Here is a 13,671-nt window from a genome sequence, read left to right on the forward strand (position 1 = left end):
GCCAGTATTATTTTGCTCTATTCCTTTACACAGATCACTTACAAAGGAATTTTTTAAATTCTCCTTTCTTCATATTCACTAAGGTAGCTGGTGGCACAGTGGATAGAGCAATAGTCCTGGAGTCAGGGAGTGCTGAATCCAAATCCAGCCTCAAACACCTTATTAGCTATGTGAACCTGGACAAGTCACTTAACCTCTATTTGCCTCAGTTTACTCTAGTTGTGAGGATTAAATGAGATAATATTTGTTTAAAAAAAGTGCTTAGTACAGTGACTGACACATAATAGGCACTATATAAATGCTTATCTCCTTTCCTTTCCCCTTCATTAGAGTCTTATAAGTCAGTATTTTAGCTTCTATCAACTAAAACATCAGTTTTCTAACTTTTTGGTCATTATACTCTTAAAAGTTATTGAACCTCTCACACACACCCCAAAAGCTTTCATTTATGCTATCAATTTATTATATTAGAACTTAAAATATCTTGGTATGATTATGAAAAGAGTTTTGACCTTGCAGACTCTCTCTGAAAGGAGATTTGGGTTCCCCAGGAGTCCTTGAACTACATTTTAAGAACTGCTGAGCTTGAAGACATAATAAAGACAATAGAAGTGATGCTATTTTTCCACTCTTCTTTCTGGTGATTCATAGCACTGGCTTTCTCTATGGGGACAGGATCCTCGGATAGTTTATCACTGGATATTAGATTCCTTCCCTTCTGACTCCTACCTTTCCTGCATTGTTGAGTGTCTTCTCCATAGTTCCTTAAGCTCTGGCTCAGTTGGGAAGTAAGAATAAGCAAAGGATTCTTGGAATCACATACTGGCTTCTTTTAGGCTGTCTGAAACAGAGCAGCCTAATCCTTATTACTCTGATTTGACATATCCATGGAACAAAAGTAGCAGATGTTCAGATAATGGTAGTGTAAACTGGCCTGACTCATGAAACCTTGGGGACCACAAATATCTGTTGGACTCCCTGAGGTACCATCACCATTCACCACTCCTCTCCTTTATCAAGATTGCCCATTAACTTCAACCAAGATGACTTCAGCATTTGTACGGAAAGCTAATGCATGATTTTGTGCTGTGGCGTCCACCTCCCAACTGGGACCTCCTCCACCTCTCCTTTTAGATTAGTGAGCTTTCCTCATAATTAGCCTAAGGCCAGACACTCCACACTGCTACTGCTCTCTGGTCATCCTCGTGACTTTTTCCTGTACTTCAGCCTCCCCCTCTCTAACAACCATCCTGGGTCCTAGCATTTCTGATTGTTAAGTGTTTACAATAGGTAGCCCAGCCCAGCTTAACTATATAGCTGTTGCTGCTACTTTCCACCTCTGGAATCAATCAAATCCACTATCATACCAATAAGGTACATATAAGGTACAAAATCAGCCTTCTAGCTTCACTTACCATCCCTGTGACATCCCTCACCATAACACACCTCCTTGGCCACCACTCCTTTGTTTGTGTTGTCTTCCCTATTAAAATGTAAGTTCCTTGCTATTTGTACTTGTATCTCCATAATTTAGTACAGTTTCTGGCATAACAAATGCTTTTTCCTTCCTTCCTTCCTTCCTTGCTTCCCTCCTTCCCTCCCTCCTTCCTTCCTTCCTTCTTTCCTTGCTTCCTTCCTTCTTTTCTTCCTTTCTTCCTTCCTTCTTTTCTTCCTTCCTTCCTTCCTTCCTTCCTTCCTTCCTTCCTTCCTTCTTTTCTTCCTTCCTTCCTTCCTCCCTCCCTCCCTTTCTTCCTTCCCTCCCTCCCTCCTTCCTTTCCTCCTTCCTTCCTTCCTTCCTTCCTTCCTTCCTTCCTTCCTTCCTTCCTTCCTTCCCTCCCTCCTTCCTTCCTCCCTCTCTTCCTTCCTTCCTTCCTTCCTTCCTTCCTTCCTTCCTTCCTTCCTTCCTTCCTTCCTGTCTTCCTTCCTTCCTTCCTTCCTGCCTTCCTTCCTTCCTTTCTTCCTTGCTTCCTTCCTTTTCTCTCTGACCCTGTAAGAGGTTTAAATGAAAATCACCAGCTCATGTGTCATTGGCATGACAAGTGACAGCAATTCACCTTAGGAATGCTAAGGCAAGCCTCTCCCACAGATGATGACTGTTTCACTGTGTGGCTTTGACACATGACACACTGATGAGTCTGTAGCTTCATACCACAGAGTGTGAACACCCAAAGATACCAGAACTCACTTCAGGATATTGTAAATCCAGGAGCAGAGGTGAGGTTTCAAGTGAGCACCTGACTTTGAATGAAGCATCAAGGTTGGAGACTGCCAAGCCAAACTTAATTTGAGAGCTGATCAGACTTTCCACATCAAAAGCAACCAACTGTATTGCCTAGGCACAAAGGAAGGTTGTCTAAAATGAATAAAGGACACCATGGAAGCTGTGAATAGAACCTTCATCTTGGCCAGGTTTCAAGCTGCGGAGGCAGACTAACTTCAGGTAAGTCACTGGCAAGGAAGAGAATACCTCTCCGTACTGCACCAGCAATCTGTGAGTCATAGGCTTCCTGAGAGGAACTATGTGGAAGTGGGAGGTAGTAGGCAGGCTTCTGCTATCAGAGGCTCCCACTGCTGAACTATTTCATCCATCTGACCTGCTATTCCCAGAATGCTTTATCCCCTGACTTTCTTCCCGGGTGCTGCCCTGAACCTTTCATTCTAGATTGAAAAATGTATTTCTGATTTTCTCTTTCTCTGCCTCCATCCAGGGCATTTTATTATTGTTCCTTTATTTTGTAACCCATGGCTCATTACAGAAGTTAAGAGCTCACACAGATTCAGTTCCATTTTGCGGACTTCTCAGTAACTAATTCTGACTTTTGCCTCCAGATGTGGGTATTGCTAACAATAAAGCTAGTGGAAGTGCTGAAATTCTTGTCCTTCATGGACACATGAGGGTTTTCCTTCAGAATATAGCTTGCATCTTCTTATTGTTGTTTAGTCATTCAGTATCCAACTCTTTGTGACCCCATGAACCATAGCACACCAGGCCCTTCTATCTCCCGCTATCTCTCAAAGTCTGTTCAACTTCATGTTCCTTGTCTCCATGACACTATCTATCCATCTCATTCTATGCTATTCTCTTTTCCTTTGGCCTCCAATTTTTCCCAATGTCAGGGTCTTTTCCAATGAGTCTCGACTTCTCATCATGTGGTCAAAGTATTCAAGCTTCAGCTTTGGTAGTTGACCTTCCCACAAACGGTCTGAATTAATTTCTTTTAAGTATTGATTGATTTAACTTCTTTGCTGTCCAAGGAATTCTCAAAAGTCTTCTCCAGTATCACACTTCAAAAGCACTGTTTCTGTGGCACTCAGCTTTCCTTATAGTCCAACTCTTACAGCCATACACTGCTCCTGAAAAAACCATAGCTTTGACTATATGGACCTTTTTCAGCAAGGTGATATCTCTGCTTTTTAGTATACTGTCCAGATTTGCAGTAGCTTTCCTTCCAAGGAGCAAGCGTCTTTTAATTTCATGGCTCCATCGGCAGTGATCTTTGAGCACAAGAATATAAAATCTGACACTGCTTCCATTTTTTCTCCCTCCATTTGCCAGAAAGTGATGGAACCAGTTGCCAAGATCTTTGTTTTTGTTTTTCTAGTGTTAAGCTTCAAGCCAGCTTTTACACTCTCCTTTTTCACCCCCATCAAGAAACTTCTTAAGTCCTCTTCGCTTTCTGCCATCAGAGTAGTATCATCTCCATATCTAGCATTGTTGATATTTCTTCTGGCAACCTTAATTCTGGCTTTTAATTTATCCAGCCTGGCATTTTGCAGAATGTACTTTTCATATGAGTTAAATAAATAAAGTGACAATATGCAGGCTAGTCTTACTCTTTTTCCAATCTTAAACCAATCAGTTGCTCCAGTGACCACTGATGAGTTTTTCAAATTTGCTGGCATGTTGCATGCAGCACTTTAACAGCATCATCTTTTAGGATTTTAAATAGCTCAGTTAGAATTGTATCACTTGCCCTACCCTAGCTTTTTTGTTAGCAATACTCACTTCACTTCATTCTCCAGGATGTCTGGCTCTCGATCAGTAAACACAAGATGGTGGTTATCAGTGATATTAAGTTCTTTCAAGTATAGTTCTTTTGTGTATTCTTACTGCCCCTTCCCAATCTCTCCTACTTCTGTTAAGTCCCTACCATTTTTGGCTTTTATCATGTCCATTTTTTGCAGGAAGCATTCCCTTGATAGCTCTAATTTTCTTGAAGATATTTCTTGTCTTCCCCATTATATTGTTCTATTTCTTTGCATTGCTCTTTTAAGAAAACCTTCTTATCTCTCCTTCCTATTCTCTGGAATTATGCATTCAGTTGGATGTATCTTTCCCTTTCTCCTTTCCCTTTCCCTTTCCTTCTTTCTCCAACTATTTGCAAGCTTCACAAGATAGCCATTTTGCTTTCTAACTCTTCTTTTTCATTGGAATGCTTTTTGCTGCTGCCTCCTGTAAAATATTGCAAACCTCTGTCTATAGTTCTTTAGGAACTTTATCTACCAGATCTAACCCCTTAAATCTATTCATCAACTCTACTTCATATTCACGAGGAATGCTTTTTGGGTCATACTTATATGGTCTAATTGTTTTCCTTATTTTTTTATTTAAGTCTGAATTTTGGGGGGCTTGTGTTTAGATCTCCAAAAAAAAAAATGGCAAGGGCCCTCAGCTCTGATGAAAACACTCAAACTAACAAGATATTAAATATAGGACAAGTTTTATTTTGCCTGAGAGAAAATACAAAAAACTCATACAAATAAGCCCATAAATGGTCAAGATGATTCTTCTTGCCCTTCTGGTAAGACTTCGCCTTCCCTAGGGACCTAAACAGTCCTTCAGACTTCAAGTACTAGACTGAGTATTTTACAGAGAACTAATACACTGAGGTCAGAAGAAGTGGTACACTCTCAAAGTCTCTCTGAAGAACTTTGGTATCGATTGGGAGACATGGGAGACGCTAGCACAGGACTGCCCAACATGGGCAACTTTGATGCCTGCATCAAAGAAGGCACTGTACTCCATGAGCAAAGCAGAATCACAGTAGCACAAAGAAATGTGAGATGCGCACATTAAGATGTATCTCCATCCCAAATATTCAAACAGACTATTCAGGCCTGACCTATGGTAGAGCCTTCTGGCCTAGTATTGGACTGATCAGCCAGTTTAAAACACTGTACCTTGACCCCAGCATCATGATATCATTGGTCCTCTTCATGTATGAAAGATGAACAACGGCCCCAAAAGCCTCTACGTTCCAATGCCAGCAAGGGGAAGTTAAGCAAATTTTCCCTAGAGTAAGCTTTATCTTCCCCAGTGTACAAGTACACTCACTCCAATCTTATAACCCTACCCTGAGATTCTGGTTCCCCAATGTGGGGAAAGAACTTGGGGTTACTAGTGGGTCAAGCCTCTTCCCCGTGACCTGCACACAATTGACAGTACCAGTGAAAGGCAAGGTCCAGATTTTCCCCTCCTCATTGTGGCTCTGTTCCTCATTATGCCTTGGCTCCTGCAACTCCCAACTCAAACCAGATCCTTGACTTAGTCCAGAAACTCCTTTCTACTTCACTGCCACTTCCATCTGCTTCCATCCTGGGGCCATGTGGTGGTAGAGGTAGCGCATGATTTGTGCAAGCTTCTCTTGAGAAATCTGCTACATGTGTCTGTATGTAGCTCTTTATATCTAACTCTAGTCTGCCAATCCCAACATAGCCCCTTTTACATGTAAAAAGGCCAAGCCCTTTACATGCTTTAGATAATGCCAGAAGGAAGTGGGGCAAAAAGAACTTTATACCTTATCAAGGGGGTGCAAAACTCCATACTTAGAAACACCAGAATCTAAAATTTTTGTTTATTTCCCATTCTGTGGGCCAGAATTTAGAGTACTATGCAGAACATAAGCCCTGTTATATAAAGTGTACATTGTAATGACTTGTCAACAGGTATATTTAGGTTGATTTAGTCCATGACGACACATGGTCAGATGCCATGTCAGAATGCTACCTCGCAGTCAGTAAGTCCATTTATTAAATGCCTACTATGCTAGGTACTCTGCTAAGTGCTGGAGACAAAAAGAGAGGCAAAAAACAATTCCCGTTCTCGAGGAGCTCACAGTCTAATGAGAGAGACAACACTGAAGCAACTATGCACAAAAAAGACGTGTGCCAGACAAACTAGGGATGATGATCAATAGAGAGAAGGTACCAACATTAAGGGATCAAGAAAAGCTTCTGGGGGGAAGCTGGGATTTCAAATAGGACGTACAGAGCCGTTTACCTTTGCCAAGTACCTTCCCTCTATTTTATTTATCTAATTTGTTTTTTATTCCTGTAACTCTTAGAAACAGGGAGTGGGTAACACACCAATGTAAAAAGAGGAAGATGTGAGCTATGTAAACAACAACCCCTGTAAAGTTTAGTAGATGTTATTCCTTAGTTCCTGAAGTAAAAAAATAATTGACCTGTGACTAATTTTCTTGTGATCACTTGCTAGACTAGTCCTTGGGTAATAGACTCATACATTGACGAGTCCCTAGTCAAAACATTTCCATCTCATAGCCATAGCTTGTGCTGTGACAATATAGATTTGAGAACCCAGGATTGTTTCCATATGAGAAAGTCACTAGACTAGGATTTTAGTGGACTGAACCAGACAACCTTCTAAATTATAGACCAAATTCACAAGAGGTGGTGTGTGAACATTTAGAAAATAAAGTGGTAATCACTAAAAACCAGTATAGCTTCATCAAGAATGGCTCATACAAAAGGAACATCATTTCCTTTTTGACAGAGTACTTAGATTGGAGAAACAGGAGAAGGTTCACCTTGGTTTCAAGAAAGCATCTGACAAAATCTCTCATGTTATCTTTAAGGAAAAGATGAAGGGATGTGGGCAAGATAATAGTACGGTTAGGTGTATCTAGTACAGACACTAACAGTAATGCTTAATGGATTGATGTTAGTTTAGAAAAAGGTCTCTTGTGGGATACCCCATAGATCCGACCTTGACTTTGCATTGTTTCATGTTTTTATCAATCACTTGAATGAGGTTATAAATGTCACACTTATTAAATGTGCAGATGATACAAAGCTAGGAGGGAAAACTTAACATATTAGATGGTAGAGTCAGTGTCCAAAGAGAACTCAACGGGCTTAATAGAAGAACCAAATATAATGAGATTAAAATTAACAAAGAAAAATGCAAAGTCCTAAACTTGGGTTCAAAAAGTAACCTTTGCAAATACAGGATAGAGAAGGTGTGGCTTAACAACAGTTCCTTTGTAAAGGCTTGGCAGTTTTAGTGAACTATTAGCTTGATATGGGTCAGGAGTGTTACAAAGCAGCCCAAAAAAAAAAAAAAAAAGCAAACTGATGAGGGGTGTTGGCAGTGGCATGCAAGGTAGTCCAACAACTAACTCAGTATTAACCACATTGAAAAGTAGTGTGTTAAGTATAAGAGAAATGATGGTCTTGCTCTTCTGCCCTGGTCAGATGAGATCTGGAGTATTGTGTTGAATCTGGGCACTACATTTGAGGAAAGACATTGACAAGCTGGAGAGGGTCCAAAGGCAGGCAGCAAGGATGATGAAGACATCTTCCTGTTCATATGGAGATTAGTTTTTTTTAATGCTTTATTAACTTCTGATTTACATCATTCGTTTCTGCCAGATTTTGAGTTATAAATTTTCTCCCCGTTTTTCCCATACCCACTGCCCCAAAATAGCAGTCCCACAGGATATCCCCTCCTCCAATCTGCTCTCTCCCATATTTTCTCCCATACCCCTTTCGACTTTTCCAGTGGATCTCTATGCCTCAGTACCTGTATATCTTATTTCCCAATTACATGTAAGATGGTGTTAATAATACACACACACACACATATACACATATTTGAATATTTGATTTTAAAACTTTCAATTCCAGATTCATTCCCTTCCTCCCTTGTCACCCACCCTTACTAGGCAGATAAGCAGTTCAGTATAGGTTGTACATGTGTGGCAAATGCAAAACAATAACATAGTAGATATATTGTAAAAGACTGACTATATTTCCCTCCTTCCTATCCCACCTCCCACTTGTTCTATTCTCTACTTTGATTCTGGCTATTTTCAAAAGTGAGTGCTTCCAACTTCCCTCCCCCCCAGCCTACCCTCCCTTCTATCATCCCCCCTCTCGTCCCCTTCCCCCCCTATTCTCCTGGAGGGTGAGATACCCTATTTAGTGTGCATTTCACTCCCTCCTCAAGCCAAATTCAATGTGAATAAGGTTGACCCATTCCCTTTTGCCTTCCTGTTCTTCCCCTCCATTGTAACCATTTTCCCTTGCCTCTTCTGTATGAGATAATTTACCCCAATCTGTCTCTCCCCATATCCTCTCATTATATTCCTCTCACCTCTTAATTTCACCTTTTAAGTATCATTCCTTCCTGTTAAATTGGTCCTGTGCCCTCTATCTATGTATACCTGTAAACATATATACACACATTCACATATGTATTCATATGCCCATATACCCTCATATATAGACAAATATATATATTTCTAATCCCTTCAACTACTGAGAAAAGTTTCATGAGTTACAATTATTGGTTTTCCATGTAGGAATGTTAATAGTTCAACTTTGATAAGTTCCTTATGATTCCTTTTCCCTTTTTACCTTCTCATGCTTCTCTTGCTTCTTGCATCTGAATGTCAAATTTTCTATTCAACTCTGGTTTTTTCAGCAAGAATGCTTGAAAGTCCTCTATTCTACTGAATGACCATATTTTCCCCTGAAACATGATACTCAGTTTTGCTGGGTAGGTGACTCTTGGTTTTAATCCCAGCTCCTTTGCCCTCCGGAATATCATATTCCAAGCCCTTCGATCCCTCACTGTAGAAGCTGCCAGATCCTGGGTTATCCTGATTGTGTTTCCACAATATTCAAATTGTTTCTTCCTGGCTGCTTGTAATATTCTCTCCTTAATCTGGGAATTCTGGAACCTGGCTATAATATTCCTAGGAGTTTTCTTTTTGGGATCTTTTTCAGGAGGTGATCGGTGGATTCTTTCACCCTCTATTTTGCCCTCTGATTCTAAAACATCAGGGCAGTTTTCTTTGAGAACTTCCTGGAGGATGATTTCTAGGTTCTTACTTTGGTCATGGCTTTCAGGTAGTCCAATAATTTTTAAATTATCTCTCCTGGATCTATTTTCCAGGTCAGTGGTTTTTCCCAGGAGATATTTCACATTGCCTTCTATTCTTTCATTTGTTTGGATCTGTTTAACAGCGTATTGATTTCTCATAAAGTCATTAGCTTCCATTTGCTCCATTCTAATTCTGAAGCAATGATTCTCCTCATTGAGTTTTTGAGATTCTTTTTCCATCTGGCAAATTTGGCTTTTTAAGGCATTCTTCTCCTCATTGCCTTTTTGGGCCTCCTTTGCCATTTAAGTCAGTCTGTTTTTTAAGGTATTATTTTCCTCAGTCAGGCTGTTGACTCTCATTTCATAATTTTCTTGTATTGTTCTCATTTCTCTTCCCAATTTTTTCCTCCACTTCTCTTTTTTGGTTTTCAAAATCTTTCAAGGTCCTCTATGGCCTGTAACCAGCTTGTATTTTCCTTTGAAGCTTTTGGTGCAGGAGTTCTGACTTCACTGTTTTCCTCTTGTTCCATGCTTTGCTCCTTTTTGTCCCCAAAATAGGATTGTATTGTTGGAATCTTCTGTCTGCTTTGTTTCCTTTGCCTGCTCATTTTGCCACTCAATTACTTTACTTTTGGGCTTTTTGCCACAGTAGGACTCTGCCACCAGTCAGGGGAGCTTTCGTCCCAAACGCTGGGGTTTTTTCAGCTGCTGGAGGTATTAGATGGGTGCCCTTTCTGAGGTCTCCACACACTCTGGCAAGCTGGACACACACCCCAGAACCTCCACCCTAGACTGCAATCCAGATCCAAGCAGGTTAAAGCAAGAGCGATTACCCCTCAGACTGGTGCTTGGTCCCCCTACACTCTGCAGGCCAGGAGCTGAAGCTGCCACGTGGCACTGTCTGGCTGTGCAGGTCTCAGTGGCTTTTCGCCCTAGGGGTAAAAGGCACTCACTCCCACTTACTGGTCCCAAAGTCCAGACTGTACTGACCTCTCACTTTGTCCTTTGTGTCTATGTGTTGATAAATCTGGAAATGGCCACAACTGCTGCTGATCTGGAGTCCCTCTGGCCAGTGGCTGGTCAGGCCCACCCTGGGGCTAAAGCCTTGGCTTGGGGCTGGGCTCGGCTCCCAGAGCGCTGTGCTGGATTCCTGCCGGCCTGCCGGGGTGTCCTCAGAGGGAGGTTAGCTTCTCTGTGTCATTTTGTAGGTTCTGCAGCTCCAAAGTTTGTTTAGAGTCCCCTTTTTACATGGATTGGGGAGGGTGGAAGCCGGAGCTGCGGGAAGGTCGTGCTTCTACTCCACCATCTTGGCTCCGCCTGTAGATTAGTTTAAGGAACTGAAGTTGTTTAGCCTGGAGAAGAGAGGACGGCTCTGTTCAACTTAGTCTTATTTGAAGGGGACAGACTTATTCTACTTGGCTTCAGAAGGCAGAACTAGGATTAATGAATAGAATCTGCAGACAGGCATATTTTGGCTTGATTTAAGGAAATCTTTTTTAAAATTTGAGCTTCACTAGGAGGACATGGATTCCTCTTCATTTGAGGTCTACAATCAAGTGCTGGATGCATAGTCACTGGGAACACTATAGAAAGAATCTTGTCATGTAAAGCTAAAGTAAATGCCTCTGAGGGTCGTTTCAATTCTGGGATTCTGGGATCAGATAACTTATTTCCTACAAGTTTTCCTCATTGGCCATTTTGTCCCTTGAGAAGTGAACTCCTTTAAATATTCAGAGAAGTGATGAATTAATGGCCTAGCCAATACTCATTGACTACCATTTCACCAAATCCAATTTGAGGAGACATCTTTTTTGTGAGACTCTGGTAATGACAATCTCCAGATTTTCTGGACCAGTTTTATTTTGCTGATTAGAAAGTTCATTAGACCTTTAGAGATTTGAAATGCACAATTCTTACTGCTACATCTGATTATCAAGGAACTGATCTTCCCTTAATGAAGAGAGGCTGCTTACCACATATGTTACTATTTCTCCCCTCCTAATGAATAAGTGATTGGTTTGTGCTAGGCATTCATCAATCATCTTGGGGTTTGGTGTTTTTTTCAGTTTAGTATTTCAGTGTCAAGGACTCAAAGCAGTATCTAGAGTCAACATCCTTAGCCCATAAGGATTGTTCACTCACTCAGTGATCAGTATTTTCTATTAATTTAATGTGCATCAGATGTAGTATATAGGACTCCCCTTACTTGTAGACCCCACCTCTTATCTGAAGCACCAATTTACAACTGGAGCTCACAGTCCTCCACCAATGTGTTAACTTTTATTAAGCCAAACAGAAAGGACATGTTAGTTGAGGAAAAACAAAACAAAACAAACAAATAAAAACCAGTTATCCATGCAGCATAGCAAATTAAGTAACAAGAAAAGATTTTCCCATCCACCCAAGGTTATGCACTCTTACAAGTTGCTACACCACTAACAGAAGTACGTAGAAACAGAGAATACGTGGTCAGGGAACATGCATGGAGTGGTGCATTTGGTTAGGATTATCCTATTTATACCTATATCCTATTATATTATATCCTGTTTATACCTATATATTTCCAGGGCCTGGCACAATGCCTGGTATATAGCAGATCTTAGTAAATTCTTAGTAAGTTACATTGAACTTAATTCTCCGATCACATGTGTTCCATAAGTGCACCACTCCATGCATATTCCCTGGCCATGTATTCTCTGTATCTATGTACTTCCATAAGTGGTGTAGCAACTTGCAAGAGTGCATACCCTTGGGTGAATGGGAAAATCTTTTCTTGTTATTTAATTTGCTATGTTGTATGGATAACTGGTTTTTGTTTGTTTTGTTTTGTTTTTCCTCAACTAACATGAACTTTCTGTTTGGCTTAATAAAAGTTAACACAAGTTTTTCCTTAAAGATGCTTTAAGGAAAGGGACTTCAAAGGGGAATCTTGGGAAACTTCTATCACACAGAAAGTACAGAGGTAGATGATTCTGGTACAGTAGGCAATGGGGAGGAGGAGGGAGGCAAACAGCATGAGAAATAAATACGGGAATGGGAAGGGACACATAGAGGTAACTACTGATTGGAGATGGGAGTCCTTGGGTAGTATGGACCCATAGCAGTTGGAGGAGTGCTCAGGGGGCAGAGTTTTGGTTCAAGTGGGGTTTGAGGGACTTAGCCTTATTCATACCACCTTAGAGTTAATTCATTAGCATATGAATGTCATCTGAAAGCTATCAATACCACTTTTGAGTTGCTTTATTAGTATATTTCTCTAATTTTACTGTGCATGTCTGGAGTTTATCTATAGTTTGTGGGTAGAAGGCCATTTATTAGGGCCTAGGTGGCTTCTCTTAATTTAGCACATAGTCTCTGGATATGGCCTTAATTAATTTAGGCATGGCTTCTATGTCCCCTGTTATACTCTTAGTTCCTATTTCCTATTTATTGTTACCTTGCACTGGCTACTTGTATACTTATTATACTAACTGGTGGGTCATTGTGGGGATCGTAACAAGATAGCTTCAAACACATTTCATCCTATTAGATTGAACCCTTGTTATTCTAGCATGTGAAACTTTTATTTGGATCTTAATCCTGTCATTTTACATATTAACTATCCCTCCTACCTCTGTGTCATCTACAGATTTGATGATCATACCAGCAATAGCCTCATCCAAGTCATTGACAAAAATGTCAAGTAAGACAGTATGGAAGGCTTGGTGTTGTAATTATAGTATGTGCTTTATCTCACATATATTTCAAATATAAGTTTCAAGAGGGCCAAAGTCACATATTTTCCATTACTGTATACCTCAAGTCTAAAGCACAATGTCTTCAATATAGCAGGCATTCAGTAAATATTTATTAAATTAATAAATGAATGAGGAACTGAGAGGTTAAGTAACTTGTTACACAATATGTTCATAAAAAAGTTGCAACTAGAATTCAGGTTTCCTGATTCTTATCCACTAGACCAGGGATGGGGAACCTGTAGCCACAGTTCCCTTAAGGCCACAGGTTCCCCACCCTTACAATTAGACCATGCTAAAAATAGTGTAGATTCCACTAATACCATATTGGTTCAGGAGCCCAAGTGTCAGACCTTCATCTCTGACAGATGGACTCAGGTTCATTCTGGTCAGATATTGTTCATGTCTTGCTTCACCCAAAGCTCTCTTTCTATCCCTTTGGGAATCTTAAAATTGTGTTTGTTTCTAGGGTATATGAATCAGCTTACTTGTTAGTAAATAAGGCAACCAATTAAGATGGGGATAGGGAATGGACCAGGGAACTCCTGGGTGAGGAAATTTCCTCTACCAATGCAGGTCTGCACCCTCTCTGCAACTTATAGTCATAAGGAGTTACCTAGAGCACTTAGAAGCGAAATAACTTGACCAAACTTCCTTCCTTCTTGCCTCCCTCCTCTTTTCTTCCCTCCCTCCTTTCTTTGTTTCTTTTCTTCCTTCCTTCCTTCCTTCCTTCCTTCCTTCCTTCCTTCCTTCCTTCCTTCCTTCCTTCCTTCCTTCCTTCCTTCCTTCCTTCCTTCCTTCCTTCCTTGC

General features: G+C 40.6%; 1 protein-coding gene across 1 annotated transcript in view; it reads left to right on the top strand.

Moving 5' to 3' along the window:
* The first annotated feature begins 2,214 nt into the window (after window positions 1-2,214).
* Window positions 2,215-13,671, top strand: part of SOCS5 (suppressor of cytokine signaling 5) — a 139,287-nt gene continuing 127,830 nt past the window's right edge. The window contains exon 1 of the mRNA XM_069071639.1: window positions 2,215-2,440. The gene's annotated coding sequence lies outside the window, so the exon portion shown is untranslated. The remainder of the gene's footprint in view (window positions 2,441-13,671) is intronic.

The sequence above is a fragment of the Petaurus breviceps genome, unplaced genomic scaffold (assembly GCF_028583685.1).
Source record: "Petaurus breviceps papuanus isolate PSGF00001 unplaced genomic scaffold, PetGlider_PUasm1.0 90842, whole genome shotgun sequence".
In the NCBI taxonomy this organism is placed as follows: domain Eukaryota; kingdom Metazoa; phylum Chordata; class Mammalia; order Diprotodontia; family Petauridae; genus Petaurus; species Petaurus breviceps.